The sequence below is a fragment of the Mustela erminea genome, chromosome X, assembly GCF_009829155.1.
Source record: "Mustela erminea isolate mMusErm1 chromosome X, mMusErm1.Pri, whole genome shotgun sequence".
Classification (NCBI taxonomy): Eukaryota; Metazoa; Chordata; class Mammalia; order Carnivora; family Mustelidae; genus Mustela; species Mustela erminea.
Genome location: NC_045635.1, coordinates 3,142,431 through 3,156,369, shown reverse-complemented (window position 1 = coordinate 3,156,369; position 13,939 = coordinate 3,142,431). Strand labels below are relative to the sequence as shown.

Here is a 13,939-nt window from a genome sequence, read left to right as displayed (position 1 = left end):
CACTCAGAATTTTAGTGTTCCCTGGTCCTGATTTCTCGTCATTGTTCACGTACACCGACACAGCTGACAGTCTCAAACCTTTCGCTTTCTCCTGGCCTTGACCTTCAAGACCCTGGCATCCATGCCGTCTTACACTGACGTGTCCTTATCTTTATTAGAGGAGCTCATCTTTATTCTAATGTCATATTACTCTTCTGTTAACCCTTGCCTCGACGAAAACTTAGAGTCAACCAATGCGTGTGTCTACCTTTCTGGACCAACTGGTCCCAATCTGCTAGAGCTCGCCACACACATGCTCTGAGCCTTGTGGAAAACAGACCACGTTTCTCTGTTGATGAAGGAACACATTTGTAATTATTAGCACATAAAGTGCTTCCTCATCAGCGCCTGAAAAAAAATAATAATGCCTCCTGATGCCTGGCTCTTACCACCTAGCACAGCTGTGAATTTGTAGCAGATGTCGTCAGTGCCTGGAAGGTTCTTTTTGCAATTTTCCACTGACGGAGTCATCCCTGTCGCTGAGAATCAGGCTGTTCTTCAACACCTCTTCTGGTAAACATTCCCACATGAGCCCAAGCCAATGCCACCTTCCTTTATTGACAACATGTCTACTTCTCTTTTTTATAGTAATTAACACCTTCTAACTGCTTGTGTCTTCATTCTCCTTCTTAATAGATTGCAACACACCTGCTCCTTGCGATCGCGGGGCTGCTGATTTCCATCTTGACAGGCTCAGCCCTACAAGTCCAAGATACAGAACACCAATGAATTTCATGGATGACTTCCATGAGCACCCTATACCATTTAGTATTTCCAGCGATCTGCAGCTTCAATATTGCTACAAAATACAGAAGACGAAAGTTGGCCGGGATGCGGAGCAAGGGGAACCCTCCTACGCTGTTGGTGGGAATGCAAGCTGGTGCAACCACTCTGGAAATCAGTGTGGAGATTCCTAAAAAACGTTAAAAATAGAGCTACCAATGACCCAGCAATGGTACTACTGGGTATTTACCCTAACGATACTGATGTGCTGATCCAAAGGGGCCAGTGTACCTGAATGTTTATAGGAGCAACATCCACAATAGCCAAATGATGGGAAGAACCTAGATGTCCATCAACAGAGGAATGGATCAAGAAGATGCAGTTCTTCTATACAATGGAATATTACTCAACCATCAAAAAGGATGAAGCGCGCCATTTGCAAGGAGGTAGCTAGAAAGAGAGGGTCTGGTGTTAAGGGAAAGAAGGCAGAGGAAGATAAACATATGATTTCACTTATACATGGAATTTAAGAAACAAAACGGATGAATATGGGGGAAAGGAAGAATGAATCAAGAGGAAAGGAGAGATGGACACAAACCATAAGAGACTGTCAAGTCTGGGAAACGGAGGGTTGCTGGAGGGGAGGTGGGTCGTGGGAGGGGGGTAACTGGGGGATGGGCGTTCAGGAGGGCACGGCCCAGAGTGAGCCCTGGGTGTCATAGGCAAGTAATGCATCAGCTAATAATGTCTGCTGGTGAACTGAATTTAAATTAAAAAAAAAAAATTACCTCTGAAAGTCATACTACACTTTGTGTTAAAATTACATTTAAGTGAAATCTTGGAAGGAAAAAAAAAATAAACAAAATGCAAGGAAGTGAATTTAAATTAAAAAAAAAAATTCTACCTCTGAAACTCATAGTACACTCTGTGTTGACAAAATTACATTTAAGTAAAATTTTGGAAGAAAAAAAAACAGAAAATGCAGGGAAGTGAGTGAGTGCTGTGAAGTGTGTAAACCTGGTGATTCACAGACCTGTACCCCTGGGGATAAAAATATATGTTTATTTAAAAAAAATTAAAAAAAAATTTTAAAAAAAGTCTACCTTTGAAACTCATACTACACTCTGTGTTGACAAAATTACATATAAGTAAAATCTTGGAAGGAAAAAAAATAAAATGCAGGGAAGTGAATTTAAATTTAAAAAGATCTTCCTTTGAAACTCATACTACACTCTGTGTTAACAAAATTACATATAAGTCAAATATTGGAAGGAAATAAAAAAACAAAGCGCAGGGAAGTGAATTTAAATACAAAAAAAATAATTCTACCTACACTCTGTGTTAACAAAATCACATTTAAGTAAAATCTTGGAAGGCAAAAAAAAAAAAAAAAATACAGAAAATGCCTGGAGGGGGAAAAAATCATGCAGCTGGCCCTTTAAGGAAGGTGATGGACAGGTTGAACCACGAAAGGAGCATCATCCCCAGGGCATAAGACCGCCTGGCGTCCAGGTGCGCAGCTCCGCCGCGCTGGCTGCGCTGTGTTGGAGGCCGCAGCTCGGTCGGGCAGCCCCTGCGAAGCCAGTCCGCTTCCTGATGGACTCCCGAGGCCCCGGGGACACACACAGCCCTGCACAGCAGCCCAGCCGGGGACAGGCCCCGCGCAGAGGCAAAGCCGGCCACACCTGCAAGGCAGGGGCAGGTGTGAGCGCGCCGGGGCTGCCGCGCTGGAGCCTTCCCGGAACCCGGGCTGCAGGACCAGCTCGTAGCCAGCCCAAGGCCCCCGGACGAGGACTCCTGGTTGCAGCCGCCGGGACCTGCAGTGGCCAGGTGTGAACCCACAGCTTCACCCCTGCTTCTGGAACCTTCCCGCGCGGGAACAGCCTCCATGCACGCGGCTGCTCAGCTCTGCCAGCCTGGGGACCCCTCAGAAGCCTGAGCCCCAGCTCCCCTCTGCTGCTGGGAGGCATCACCTGTCCCTGCGAGAAGCCCCGGCTGCAGTGGCCAGGTGTGTCCTCACACCGTCACCCCTGCTTCTGGCACCTTCCCCCGCGGGAACAGACTCCAGGCATGCGGCTGCTCAGCTCTGCCAGCCTGGGGACCCCTCAGAAGCCTGCGCCCCAGCTCGCCTCTGCTGCTGGGAGGCACCACCTGCCCCTGCGAGAAGCCCGGGCTGCAGCCGTCGGGACCTGCAGCGGCCAGGGGTGAACCCGCACCTTTACCCCTGCTTCTAGAACCTTCCCCCGCGGGAACAGCCTCCATGCATGCTCTGCTGACCTCAGAGCATCTGAGAACCCTGCGCCCCAGCTCGTCTGTCCTGCTGAGCTGCACCACCTGTACCTGCGGGCAGCTCTGTGAAGGACAGCCTCCCCTCACCCCTGCCCTGAGCGTCCAGTCCGGCAGTGCACCCTTCGCTTTATGACTGCTGCTCCCCAAAGTGCACGTTTGCTGCAGGAATCAGCCTGAGCTCATGACCGGAGCTGAAGGCAGAGGCTTAACCCACTGAGCCACCCAGGCGCCCAATATTTTATCTTTATCTTTTTTTTTTTTTTTTCAATTTTTGCAAAAAAAAAAAAAATTATTTCGGGTGCAGGCGTGCAGTTTCAGGGTTGCTGAAGGTGAACTCCGAACTCCACCGAGTCAGGTGGGAAGTTTTATGCTGTGATCATCGTTAAGGTCACCTTAACCACTGAGCACTAAAGTTTCATTTGCTCATGTTTCCCAGGGAAAGTGTGACAAAGGGAGAAGGTTCCCTGCGAAAGGCCGGGAGCAAAACTTGATGTCTGCCTGCAGCCAGGATGGCCGGGCCGGAGAGGCAGTCAATGCGATCCTAAAATAGTGGATGTGGAGAATAATTCAAAAAGCCAGGCTATTTCCAAATAAAAAAAAAAAAAAAAAAAGGAAGAGAACATTTTAATTTCATGCTATTACGTGCGGTAACAGATGAGCTTTAGGATTTAACTTGAAAAGGGCTTCTTTATTCTTATCTGCGGAGTTAAGGAAACATGAATGGAAAAAAATCATTCACACTCCAAAAAAAGCTATAAATTTCTCTCGAAGGCTGGGACAGTTCCGTGTTTAAAAGACGGAGAGTGAGTTGCAGGAGGAAAGCCTCGTTTAACTTCCTAAACGTTGTTTCTAAGACCCCAAAGCGTAAAAATCAGGACGCAAGGAAACTCCCACCGCAGGTGCGTTCCTGGACAGACCTAAGCCCCAAAGCCAAATGAGGAAGGACACAATTCTCCCATTTCTTTTTTTTTTTTTTTTAACATTTATTTATTGGACAGATCGCTCACAAATGTTGGGCAGGGCCAGAAGGAGAAGCAGAAGCAGACTTCCCGCTGAGCAGAGAGCTGGACGTGGGACTCGATCCCAGGACCCTGGAGTTAGGACCGAGCCAAAGACAGAGGCTTCACTGACCAAGCTACCCAGTTATCCCTCAAGTCTCGCATTTTCTAAGGGACTGAGCAATGACAACGTCCCGTGGTAGTCAAGAAAATCCTTACCGTAATGCTACTTTCTGTAAAACTCCCAAGATGCTACCTTAGGGAAGGAACAGGATAGGGGACAAGCAGCACGATCCCTAAGACACGGAATTCAATCATCCCCTGTCTTAGTTGGCCCTCGAACAGACTTCCGGAATAAAACGTATCCAGCCCCACCGTGGTCCTTTCTAGGCTTCTGCGTCCCACAGGGTGGCCCTGTTAGCCTCCATGTTCCCTGAGTCAAAACAGGACTTCGCGGTCCGTGGGGCAGCTGGGGTGGGGGGGACTCCATTGCAGAAGCATCTGACTCCGGCGTGCGTCGTGATCTCAGGGTCCTGGGATGAGTCCCGTGTTGGGATGAGTTTCCTCCTCCCTGTGGGTCTGCCTGCTGCTCCCCCTGCTTGTGCTCTCTGCCAAATTAAAAAGCAAAAACAAAAACAAAAGCAAACAAACAAACAAACAAACAAAGTTTCTGCACTTCTGCGCTCATCACTGTTGGGTCGACCATCCAAATACCGTCCGATTCTCTCTCCTTATCCCAAGATGCACGACTCCCATATTGCCCAAGTAGCATTCCTTTGTCTGAAACTATGGCAAACAACCCCACAGTAGCCTATTTATTCCCACCAACGCCGTCCTCACCACCAGATCTCTCCCTACTCCTTCCACAGGACGTCCTGAATGCCTCACCAGTCCCACCAGCCCGTGATTTTCACCAGGCACGTCATGTTTCCTTCACCCCACGTTTTCTCCTCCCATACAGATGGGACCGTGACCCGTTTGACCACGGATCCCTGGCACGCGGTCCAGGCTGAGGTCACGAGTGTCGAAGTCATGGGAATATTATGACGTCCGACGGCGCAACAGCGGCGACACGGTACCCGGGGTAAGTGTACGAAATGCCTCCATGACACACCCCGTATGCAGCAGGAACCTTGATCCTGGGCAGGATGAGAGCCTACCCCGTCCTTTCAAATGGTTTCTGATCCGAAAGCACAGTTGTGGGCTCATGAGGACGGTGTAAAAGAGGGGCACCTGGAAAACGCAGGGGAGAGCCGGGCAGAGGAAGCGAGAAGGAGGGAGTGTGGGTGTGGATTGGTCGTGGCTGCTTTTCAGGCCAAGGACACAGGGAAGCGTTGACTTTCCTTGACTGTGTGGCCACCTTCTGCGGCTCATTGTCTGTCTTCATGCTCCAACGGCGGACTGTGTTGGCTCTGGGTTGCGAACCTGATTCTCGACCACGTGTGCTTCTGCGTGTGATTCCAACCGGCGTCTCTACGGTGGTAGGCGTGGTGGTAGTAAGGAATGGCTTTGGTTCGTTAGCCGTGTTTCCCCAGTAGGATTCAGTGGCTTCTCAAGGTAGCGGATAAAGTGGACTTTATATGCATCTGCTGCGTTTTCATTTGCCTTGAGGATTTGGGCGGTTCTTGCCGTTTGGGAATATGGGAAGGAGTGACCGAGTTCCGTGCTGGTGGCCACACCGGCCGGTGTTGGTGTGTGCGGGCGGGCGTGCTGAGGTTCACGCCTCGTGGTTCCTCGTTGTGGCCTCTGAAGTTGGGATTCCTGCACCAAGGATGGTCTCCGTCCTTCGTGCTTTCTGTCCTCATGAAGCCATGACCCTGTGGGGAGCCGTCCCCCCAAAAGAAAACCAGCCCGCTAGCGTTCCGGGAATAGTGTTTGACAAACAGTGAGTGATGTAAACAGTTACATTCTGGTCAGGGAACGCCGTGCAAAGGAGAGCAGAGAAACCAGAGTCTTGAGAAATGAGCTGAATGGTTCTGGACGTGGGGGACGCTGACCTCGGGTTCAGCCAGCGTCTACCAACTCCTCACAATCCGTGAAGCCCTTTATATAAACCCCCGAAAACCCGTGCTTTCGTGAACAATGCCCTTGGGCAGAAGAGAGTGACCTGGCAGCTTCCCCCTAAAGGGACCTCAGGTGGTGCCAAATAGTGTGTCCTTTCTTTAGTTGATCAGCAGTAATCAGAGATACCAATGCATCTGAGTTCCTAAGACTTACTTATTTTACAAAGGTGCATGACCTGTGGGTTGGGTAGTGGGTGACACAGAGAGAGAAAGACAGAAAATCCGGAGCAAACTCCCCTTTGAGTCCAGGACCCAACGTGGGACTCTGTCTCACGACCCTGAGATCATGAGAGGAGCCGAAGTCAAAAGTGTTTGTATAACTGAGCCCCCCGGGGTCCCCCTGCAGTGCATCTGTTTTTAACGCAGACCTGCTGCTTTCTCCCAGGGAGTCCCCCTCGGTTTTGTTGGAATTGGGCAAAAGGGAGTTCTACTCATTACCCTGAAATATTTGGGGGGAAATGCTGTATTTGGAATCATTTTGAAAATCGTTAATGAATTCGGTTTTCTTAAAACTTTGGTTAGGTTTATATATTGAACAAGAGAAATTCCGGTGGCTAGGGAAAACCTGGTACTACTTATCCTTTAAGGTTTTTGCTTCTTTCCATATATGACGTATTTGTGTGTAGGGTGTCTGTTTCTTTTTATATTTTATTTTTTTTTAAGATTTTATTTATTTATTTGACAGACAGACATCACAAGTAGGCGGAGAGGCAGGCAGAGAGAGGGGAGGAAGCAGGCTCCCTGCTGAGCAGAGAGCCCGATGCGGGACTCGATCCCAGGACCCTGAGATCATGACCTGAGCCGAAGACAGAGGCTTAACCCACTGAGCCACCCAGGCGCCCCAGGCTGTCTGTTTCTTGGAGTGAACCCACAAGTCACATAGAAATACAGTTTACATAAGAGTTTATTTCATATACTTGCTTCATAGTTGATAAGAATCAACTCAAAATTGGACATCAACATTTTCTTTACATTTTAAAATATTGGGTAGGTGTTACAGAGAAAATATATTTGCTGTAATATCTTTAATCCAAATCCTTCTTGTGAAAATCAGGTATTTAGTAAGTCTGTTTTATAAATGGTTCTTGGCCTTCATCTGTTCCTAATGTCAAATATTCATGTAACCTTCTCATTTATGCAAATTGTTCCTTAGTTTTTTTCCTGAGAACCCAAATAATTTGAACTGATTTCCCTTTAAATTATTAATTAATAATATTAATATAATAGTTAATTATTAATAAATTTAAATAAAACACTAACCTTAACTTCACTATATTTTATTATTCCAGTAATGCGCTAATATCACAGTCAGTAAACATCTAGATTGTAAAAGGATAAAAGTCCACAAAAACCAAATCTTGATAATCATGTCTTTACAGTAAGGAATTTATTTATCTCCAAAGAGAAATACCATTATGCAAATAATTATGTGAAAAACATTTAAAATGGGAGTTTCATGTGATCAAAATCTAATTTCTTCACTTTTTATAAGGGGGGTGGTGTTTCCTTTTTCCCCTTAATGAATTGAGAGGTGCAAAGTGCATAGACTTCTGAGTGAGCCCCAAGACACTCAGTGTGTTAGCAAAGCAAATAAAATTAAAGGAGGAAAAAGGGAGAACAATAAAGAAATGAATCAGGACCATAAAGATGACATTTCATGGGGTTTGGGCTGGTTCTGCTGAAATTCTTTCCTGACCCTCACTCCTACCCAGACATAAAGATGATCAAAAGGAGGAGGCTCCAGAAGAGGAAAAACGGGTTAGGAGACACGACTCAGAAGAAAAACATATTAAAATAAACCAGAGAAATGCTTTCAAAGAACAAAAAGGAGACAAAACCAATGCAACCGGTCACATATAAAAAAAAAAAAAAAATCCGTGTGGTAGAAACTCTTATGAAGAAGAGAGAAATTGTGAGACCCAACTTCCAGCGGTCTCGCTCTACAAGATGCAAATCCGTTCAATATGCAAGACTCAGTTCAAGGAGAGCATTATGTGGTGTGTGGTTGTGCGGTTCCTACAAAGAAAAGGCCCCAGTGTCTGGATGAGACTTGAAATGACGGAACGCCCCTTCCCGGTGAGGTTGGGTTTGGGTATGATGGGACTGGGGACCCCTTAGCGTCTATGAAGAACAGGGAGCTTTGAGAGGTGGCCAGAGAAAGACCATCTTATGTGGGAGTCCAAGGAGAAGTATCTAGAAATCTCAGAGAAAACCAAAAATGGTTACGTAACACACGCCAGTGTCTCAGAACGTGGGAGCAGACCCTGTCTTAGGGTAAGTCATCGGAAAAAGCGAATTTCCTTGGAGGCAGTGCCGGCGAACGAAATCCCAGAGATAAGCTTCTCTCTCTGTGTTAAATTCTGATAAATCATCTGCACAACAGGCGTGCCTGATGCAAACCCCATAACTCCCGAGATCTTATGATATCATTTCCTTACTTCCCTGAAATTTCTGGGTAGGGGTGAGGGTCAGGAAAGAATTTCAGCAAAACCAGCCCAAACCCCATGAAACGTGCTTATTTTCAAAGCAGTGAATTATTTCTTCTGAAACCTCTTTCTGGGTATTTCCGGAGAGTGCATGATTTTCCAGATTTTTTCCTTTTTTTTTGCATGCTCTGTGCAGAATGGGCTCCTGTTTGAAACTCGGGAGGGAGCAAGGTTCGATGTGGAGCTCTTTCTCCATAAATATGACTAAAGTCTCATGTGCTTGCCGACGTATACTCAACATGATATATTGCGAAGGACCGATCGTTATTTGTATGAACGATGCAAGGTGTGTGACAGAGACACACAGGTTAACAATCATCCTAGACCTTCCCATTCTGATTTCTTTTTCACGACACTGTTCCGTTCCACTCTGGAGCTCTGGAACCGAAAACAACGCCGTTCCCTTTTGGAATCTCCATCTCCTCCACTGATGCTCACAATACGTGTGTCGGAAGAACGTCCCGTTAATTCATCTGTAAAAATTACCGCGACCTCCTTTTGGTGGCCTAGGGCTGTCCTCGTGTTGAGTGACTAGAAGAGACGTACATGCAAGCCGGTGGTTAATTCCTACCATATAAATTCGGCATTGCCGACGTCTATAAAGAGGAAACAAACAAAATGAGATGGGAAGGGTTCAGAGCGTCCCTTGAATATTTTTGAAGGTCAAAAGAGACCTGAGGATCCTTTTCACGAACAAACAAGTAGAAACCTTAATGTCGATAAAAGGTGGCATCCTGAAATCTGACAGTGTTTCACATATTGGGATAATTCCTTAAGGCAATTAGCTCCTATTTGCTGGGAAATTGGGTTATATTATCTAATCAAACTTAAAGACACAATGAGAATTTAATACATTTTTCCAATGACGAATTAATGAGATACTATAAAGTTACCTTGTAATTCAGTTTTGGGGCAATACAGCGGCCCGTAGCATTAAAGACTCATTGAAGTGAAATTCTTGAGTCTTAAAATGTCAACGCACATGTGTCAAGAAGTCGTTGACACCTAAGTGACCGTGAGCTTTTACTGTGATCCTTTTAAGTGACCATAGATTTCTTTGTCCGTGTGGGTGCGATGGAGTCGTAAATCTAGGCAGAAAAAATCGTAAACATGCAAGTGTTACAGGTTTTCGATACTAATGTGACTCCTTGTTTACACGAAAGTTGGTAAACGGACCGGTCTTTGGTGTCGAACTAGTTATCCCTGGTGATGGGGGACGTTCTCAGGGTGCCCTGGGCCAGACTGATTCCAGGTCACGTAGAAATGTGTCGAATGGACAATCTGCCACGTAAAGTAGACACGTTAATGTAATTGTGAATACAGAGTCGATCCTTTGTGGTCTGCTCCCAACCCCGACCCCCAGCCGTGGTGGTTCAAGAGGGGAAGTCCTTATAGGTTATGGGCCGAAATATTACGTCACCGCCCCCAAACGTTCTCTCCTCCTGTGTCGAGCTGCCTGGTGGGGGTCTGGAGTCCAGGCACCAGCCCTCACCGTCAAGCTTTGGAATCAAGCGAGGGACAGAGTGCTCGGCGTCATTGTCTTGAGACCACGGGTCTGGATTTACAGAGGAACCAGTGAGGCAGGTGATAGTACCTGTGTGGCATTTATAAAGATACTAATGATGAGTCTTCTACGTGCATATTGCCGATTTCCTGGTGTCGATATGTAAATACCTGTTTAAAAATTTTATTTATTTGAGAGAGAGCATGAGTGCGGGGAGGAACAGAGGCAGATGCAGAGGGAGAAGCAGGCTCCCCGCGGAGCAGAGAGCCCGATGTGGGACTTGATCCCAGGACCCTGAGATCATGACCCGAGCCAAAGGCACAGGCTTTAACAGACTGAGCCACCCAGGCACTCCTTAAAGTTTTTTTATTTTTAAGTCATCTCTACGTCCAGTGTGGGGCTCAAATTTGCAAATCTGAGGTTAAGACTCCCATGCTGTACTGACTAAGCCCTCCAGGCACTCCTGACAGACATATATTTTGTAACATTGTATATATATGCATATGTGTATATATGGATTTATATTATGAATAATATCTTTACAGTATCGTATACATGACATATTAATATATATAATATAATAATTTATAGTATTGTGCAATACAGGATCTCTCTTTAGTTACTTTATCTCCTGCATTCACTGTATTTTCTGCACTCACGTAGGCAGGCATTCGTACGTGCACGGAACGGGTTTATGCGAATACATTTGCACACATGTGTGATGTATACACTCACACGTCCATATCCTGCACAGTCCGCTGTTGGAAGCTAGTGGAAGTCATAACTTTTGGGAAGTTCACACGCACCGTTTCTTTGTGAAATTACGCATTTTCAATCTGTTGCAGGTATGGAAACCTTCACGCTGCGAGGATTCGGCCATTCTAACAAAATAAAACTGGGTCGCTAGGCTAATACCAATATGTGTCCAACAGTCCAGTCCCGAGAACGCGGCCAAGACATCAGGGGCAGGGAAACTGCTTATAAGATCTTAAAAAAATATTTGCCCCCGACTTGCATTTATGTTGTGAACAAATCCATACCGAGTTCCAGGTTCTTGAATACGATGGCACACAAAGAATGAGGTTAACTTTTTTTGTTTTTCATTTTATTTATTTATTTGAGAGAAGGAATGCATGAGTCATGGGGAGGGACAGCAGGAGAGGGAGAAGCAGGCTCTCCGCTGAGCCAGAAGCCCGCTGGACGGGGCACTGTGAACTCGATCTCGGGACCCTGAGATCATGACCTGAGCCAAAGGCACACGCTTCACCGACTGAGCCCCCCCAGAAGCCCCTAGATAAGCAGGTTTTATTCCAGATTTACTTATTATTTATGCCCTAAACATGGCCTCATTAACCTGCTTTTCCCCACGAGTACAAAATGGACACAGAGAAGGTAAGAACTTGTACAAAACACTGCAGCGGAAAACTGAATCTTTGCCTACGGACGAAGCTAAAAATGGAAGCACCTCGATTTCATGGATTTTGGCTCCGTAACGGCAATTTATATTTGCATTTTGTGCTTAAAAAAAAAATGCAGGGGCATCTGGGTGGCTCAGTGGGTTAAGCCTCTGCCTTCAGCTCAGGTCATGACTCCAAGGTCCTGGGATCGAGTCCTGCAGTGAGAAGCCTACTTCTCCCTCTCCCTCTCCCTCTCCCTCTGCCTTCTGCGCCCCCTGCTCCTGTGCTCTCTGTGCCGAATAAATTAAAAAAAAAAAAATCTTAAGAAAAAAAAACAAAACAACAATAGTGGATCGTTCTGTTTTGTTTGTGGAGCCTTTGGCTGCGAATTTGCATTCCCTAGGACAAAGCTTTTGTTTTATTATTAACCTTTTCTAAATCGCGGGTGCAGTCTCTGTCTTGAATTCGCGAGGTCGCGGACTCATTCTCGGAAATGTTTTTTTCTTAAAAGATTTTATTTGTTTGAGAGAGAGGGAGCGAGAGCATGATCAGGGAGAAGGGGCAGAGAGAAAGGCGGGAAGCGGTCTCGCTGCAGATGCCTATTTTTTTTTTTTAAATGCAAACTTCTATACACATTTTTAAACACGTCCGTATTATTACATTGACATCTTGTTGCTGACCCGTCTCCTTTCTTCCGACGACCTTGACAGGTTGCAGTCATCAGATTTTCCATCCTGGGCGTCGGAACGTTGTCTCAACTTGAAAATGGTCTTTGTTTCCATCTTTCTGAAATGACGTGTTAAAAAAAAAATACATAATTAGAAAATATTTTTGGGTACATCATTGACGTCTCGAGTTACTCCTGTCAATGGACATTGAGAAGATGGGAACTTGAAGGTCGCCTTGAAGGCTTTTCTGCTGGTGTTTTTACTGAATCCTGACCATGGACTGCTTCCTTTCGGGTCATTTATGTGTTTGTTGTGTTTTTAGGGTTGGGGGAGGCCCGTTGTGTTCTGTTTCATCTGACTTCTTTATCAGCACAGTCTGAGAAGCGTCCCCCCCGCCGGATGGCAGGACGGTCTGAGAATCCCGAGATCTGCAAACACTTGTCCGTTCTAAACCATGGCAGGACGACGCCTACTGTCCGGGTCCCCGGTTGCACTGGGTGCGGGGCATTCGGAAGGGCAGGGATGCGGGACATTGAGGGGACACAGGCTCGTTCCTTCTGCCGCTGGAGTTGGGATCCCTGAGTCGGGATTCCGCCAGACCTTTCCTCAGTGCCGTGTTTCTCACTCTCATGCATGTCATGACACACGTGAACTTTAAGGGCTGGACGGTGTGACTGCCGCCGTTGGATTCGGACGTCCTGGCCTCTCTCCTCCCTGACTATAAGACCCCCATTTCCCGTGAGAGCTGAGAGCCGGCCGAATCGATTCCAGGCTCTTGACATTCCTCCTGACTTGAACCTAGAACCAGAACTTCCTACCTCCTCTTCCTCCCGAGGTCATTCCTTCTCCCTCCTCCTATGATTCCCGTTCCCGTTCCCGTGTTGCACAGAGGGGCTCGCCGCTTGAGACCGGTCCTGTCCAGTGTTGTTGTAGGAGACGGGAACTTCAGGAAGGGCACTGCCCTCTGTGCAAACTGAACTGTTCCCTACAACGTGTTTCTCCTCTTAATGCGCATTTGCTGATTCTCTTGGAGCCAGTTAAAGCGTCTGCATGTAGTTTCCATTTTTTTTTTTTGCTTCCCCATAAAGAAAAAGAGAGAAGACAATGACTGTCTTGAAACACGATGGAGACCTAGAGCCCAGTGAATGAATCCTGAAATACCGTCGATCGTTACTGGTGACCCTGGAGGTTTTTAACGCGATGAGCCATTGTGACTTTAGCAAGAATATTGCTGTTTAAAATGCATATATATGGGGACACCTCGGGGTTCCGTGGGTGAAGCATCTGACCCGGTCATGATCCCAGGGTCCTGGGATCGAGGCCCACGTCGAGGTCCTCGCTCGCCGTGGAGCCTACTTCTCCCTCTCCCACTGTGCGTGAATAAATTAAGAAGTAAATGTGTTTGTACAGCATGAACCCATGTTCTGAACATCATCTTCACAGCCTTTACTGATAAGGAATACTATTAAAGGCTCTACGCTTTAATTAATTAATTAGATTTTATGAATTAAGATTTTACGAATTAAGATTTTTTCACTTGTTGTAGAGATCGCGCATGAGCAGGAGGGCCAGAGGGAGAGGGAGACACAGTCTCTGGCACACTCTGTGCTGAGCGCGGACTCCAACACGGCGTTCAATCTCACCACCCTGAGATCAGGACCTGAGCTGAAACCAAGAGTTGGACGCTCCACTGGCCGAGCCCTGCGGGTGCCCCAAGGCTGCAGGGTTGGGAAACTTGCAGGCGTTCGTTTGATTGGCATGCTGGACGTGCT

General features: G+C 46.6%; 1 long non-coding RNA gene across 1 annotated transcript; it reads left to right on the top strand.

Moving 5' to 3' along the window:
* The first annotated feature begins 3,332 nt into the window (after window positions 1–3,332).
* LOC116582976 lies at window positions 3,333–12,310 on the top strand. The gene is made up of 2 exons (XR_004282573.1): window positions 3,333–5,133; window positions 12,210–12,310. It is a non-coding gene; the product is annotated as an uncharacterized LOC116582976 (long non-coding RNA).
* The last annotated feature ends 1,629 nt before the right edge of the window (window positions 12,311–13,939 follow it).